Here is a 4,444-nt window from a genome sequence, read left to right as displayed (position 1 = left end):
TTTATTAATGTATCATGTTTATTGATTTGTGAATATTGAATCACTCTTTCAACCCAGGAATAAATTCCACTTGTTCATGGTGAAAGGTTTTTTTTTCATGTATTGTTGGATTCAATCTGCTAGTATTTTATTGAGAATTTTTGCATCCATGTTCATCAGGAATATTGGCCTGCAGTTCTTTTTTTTATTGGAGTCTTTATCTGGTTTTGGTGTCAGGGTACAGTTGGCTTCATAGAATGAATTAGAAGTTTTCCTTCCTTTTCTATTTTTTGGACCAGTTTAAGGAGAATAGATATTAACTCTTCTTCAAATGTTTGGTAGAGTTCACCTGTAAAGCCATCTGGCCCTGGAATTTTATTTGTTGGGAACTTTTGGTTTATGTTTAAATCCACAAAGCCTAGTTATCACCTGTTATTTATGCAATGAAAGGCACCTGTTGAGACTGAGTTCATTTGAATTACCTTTTTATTTCTACTTAGAGTCAAAAGAGTTAAATGGGAACACCATCAGCATAATCTTTAATAAATTTAGAAAATTTTTTGATTTTAGATCTCCAAAATACTTTAAGAGATATTCAGGTGTGGAATCTGTCAGCAACTTGAAAAAAATCATATGTCAATTTTATAAATTTGAAATAAACTTATCCTTTCCTGTTTTATTATGATTCAGTAGTTTTGGAAAATATACAGTTTTGGATTTTCATCAAATTTTTGCATAGTAGAAATTCAATAAGAAATTGCTACATTAACTAGGAGTATCTTGGGCCATTTTTAGTAAGTTTTCAAATTTTAGAGCAGTTTTATTTTAAAACAGTTTAGAGAATTATTGCAAAGATAATAAAGATAGTTTCCTCATATCCCACACCTAGTTTTCTCTATTATTAACATCTTATATTAGAAAGGTATTTCTAAATTTAAAATTAGCTTTGATCATCTGGGCTGAAGGAGTATTTGTAGGTTTCTCCATAGTAAAGTTAATCTTTTTTTTTTTTTTTTCTATTTCTATACTGTGCTCCTTGGAAGAGAGACTTAAGGAATGGGGAGTATTTCTACACCTCATTTGGGGAAGATTATCTACATAAATTATTCAGAATTCTTTTTTCACTGGACACTTGTCTATTCTCTTACATTTATTAAGTTTATTCAATTATTTATATCAGTAAGATCTCAGGGACATTTATAGATTTATATTGTGGGTTATAATACAATACTAATTTATTTATTTCTTTCCTCAATTTTTTTTTTCAGCTTTGTCCATTGGGAGATCTTTCAGTTAGATCCTGTGTCTGTTTGATATATCTTCATCATTGTGTGTATGTGGGGTTTTTGTTGTTGTTGTTCTTTGGAGCACCTTCCCTTTTTAACACTACAAAATGATCCAGGATTATCTTTTGGATACCCATCTAGTCCCAGAATAAGTCGTTTCTCCAAAGCGACCTAGTTTCTTTTTTGGATAATGACATTAGAAGACAAAACCCGGATGCTAGTTACACTTGTTACTATTGGGTATCAATGATGGTAGGCCTTTTCAGTGACATAGCAAGGATTTAAATGCGTGTATGACAACCTGCATATATACACATATTTTAAAATATATCTATTTGTAATTAATTTCTTACAAATAAGCTAAATACAAGTTCATACTGATGTATCCACTCTAATTCATTACTCATAGGTCATTTTAGTCTCTTCTTGTTCCTGGTTATAACCTCTCACTACAAGAGTGAGAAATCCAGTTCTTATCACCAACTTAAATTTCCTGTTAAATTCCAGATATGTATATAATAGTTTCAGAATTGTTAATTCATAGCTCTGTGGGAAAGAACTTCATTAACTAGACTCTAATCCCTTTTGCCCATAGACTTACAAAATGCACTAATTTGCAAAGTTACTTATATCAGCACAATATTTCCGTACTGCCTTCAAGTGAGATTGTTTTTTGTATTTGTAATACATTTAAATTATTTTCTCATATCCTGCCTTCCATCACAGTTTATTTACCCATTTACTCATTGAAGGAATCTTGGTTGCTTTTAGTTTTGGTTAATTATGAACAAAGTTTCAATAAACATTTGGGTGTATGCTATTGTGTAGACATAAGTTTTCAAGCCAGTTTGTAATTACTTAGAAATATGATTGCTAAAATGTGTGGCAATACTATGTTTAACATTGTAAGAAAGTGTCAAACTGTCTTCCATGGTGGTTGTATCATTGCACATTCCTGTCAGCAATGAATGAGAGCTCCTATAACTTCACATCCTCTCCAGAATGGCATTGCCAGGTTTTTGTTTTTAGTTTTGGTTCGTTGCAATTTTAATAGGTATGTAATGTTTTATCAGTGTTGTTTTAATTGTAAGTTTTTAATAACAAGTGATGTTGAATAACTTTTCACTTGGAAGCAAAAAACAAAAGTATCCTAGATTCTAAAAAAGTATTGTGTTTCACCCAGATTAAGTTAATAAAGGGTTTCATTAATAACATTTTAAATCTGATTGGATTATAAGATATTTTACCATCACATAAATGATAAGGTCATCTAAGTTAATGTGGGAGCCACCATATGTTCTGTAAAATCCTCTTTAGATTCTAATTTGAATGCATGTTGTTGCTGAATATTATAAATTTGGGAACACACTCTCATTCTTTCCTATTGTTTGCATTGAATCAGGAATATATCCAGTTCTTCTCTAAGGATCATGAAAATTCTAAGTATTAGAGTATGGTACCTAAGAAAATACACAAATGCACTCATAGATTGTATTAAATAGTCATAGGGCTTTTTCCCCCTATTTTTTCCTGATAACCCTAATATCAGCACTATGAAGTCGAATAGGAAGTTAATCAAACAAAGATGGTCTCAGAGGTTAGAAAGGCCAAAAAAATAGAAATGTGACCGAAATTATTGAATATCACAATGTAAAATGAATCTTAATTTTTAAGAACTTTAAATCCTATTGTCAAATTACACAATTCTTTTCGTAATAAAAATGTAATTTTGATGGAATTACAGATTGGCAGAAGTCAATTTTGCCAACCCATTTTGAACTACTTTACATCAAGTCATATTATATTAAATAGTGTCATTTGAAATGAGCTGAAGTATTTGTTAATTGTTATTTGGGTAACTGAAAAACTCTTAAAAATTAATGGCCTTTATAATAATTTGATTATGTGTCCTTGCTATAAAGAGTTACATTTTCTTTTAAATAAATGCTTAAAAGCCATGAACAAAATGCAAAGCAACCTGTAGAATTGGAGAAAATATTTGCAAATCCTGTATCTGATAAGTGTTAGTATCAAAAATATGTAAACAACTCATACTACTCAATAGACAAAAAAGCAAAAACAATGTAATTAAAAAATAGGAAGAAAAGTGCTCACTTCAGTAGCACATATACTAAAATTGAAATGATACAAAGAGGGTTAACATGACCCTTGTGCAAAGATGACATGCAAATACATCAAGCATTTAATATTTTTAAAAAATGGGTGAAAGAACTGAATAGACATTTTTCCAAAGAAGACATATTTGACCTCATTTGACCATCAGGTACACGCAAAGGTGCTCAACATAACTAATCATTAGGGAAGTGCAAATCAAAATCACAATGAGATGTAACTTTCCACCTGTTGGAATGGCTAATATTAAAAAATAAGAAATAACAAATGTGGGCAAGGATATGGAGAAAAGGAAATCCTTGTGCACTGTTGGTAGAAATGTAAATTTATGCAGATAATATGGAAAATAGTACAGAGGTTTCTCAAAAATTTAAAAATAGCACTACCATGTAATCCAACAATTTTACTTTTGAATTTATACGAGGGAAACAAAATCACTATCGTGAAAAGATATTGCCACCCCCATGTTTACTGTAGCATTATTTATAATAGCCAAGACACGGAAACAACTTAAGTATCTATCAATGAATGAATGGATAAAGAAAATGTGATATATAATAAATACATATATAACACATCAATTAATATAATTTTATATAATATATAGTTAATATTGTATATAATATAGATATACATAATACATATATACATATATAGGTATACATGTATGTGTATATATAATATGTATAACTCATATATGATGTGTATATATTTTATATATAATTAATATAATATATATAATAAAATATCATTTGGCCATGAAAATAAAGGAAATCCTATCATTTGCAACATGGGGGTACTTGAAGGCATAATGCTATGTGAAATAAGTCTGGCACAGAAAGACAAATACTGCATGATCTAACTTATATGTAGAAACCAAAACTATGAATTTATAGGTACGGAGAACAGGTTGGTGGTTGCCAGAGTAAGGGGGAGAGGATAAGTGAAATGAGTGAAGGAATTAAGAGATAAACTTCCACTTGTAAAATAAATCATAGGGAGGTAATGTACTGCATGGTGACTATAGGTGCTAAAAGAAGAGTTCT

General features: G+C 30.0%; 1 non-coding gene across 1 annotated transcript; it reads left to right on the top strand.

Moving 5' to 3' along the window:
* The first annotated feature begins 3,372 nt into the window (after positions 1-3,372).
* Positions 3,373-3,479, top strand: LOC113603764 (U6 spliceosomal RNA). The gene has a single exon (XR_003425451.1). It is a non-coding gene; the product is annotated as a U6 spliceosomal RNA (small nuclear RNA).
* Positions 3,480-4,444: the final 965 nt, after the last annotated feature.

Source organism: Acinonyx jubatus, chromosome B4 (assembly GCF_027475565.1).
Source record: "Acinonyx jubatus isolate Ajub_Pintada_27869175 chromosome B4, VMU_Ajub_asm_v1.0, whole genome shotgun sequence".
Classification (NCBI taxonomy): Eukaryota; Metazoa; Chordata; class Mammalia; order Carnivora; family Felidae; genus Acinonyx; species Acinonyx jubatus.
Note: the sequence above shows the minus strand (reverse complement) of the source record. Positions and strands in the feature narration are given on the sequence as shown.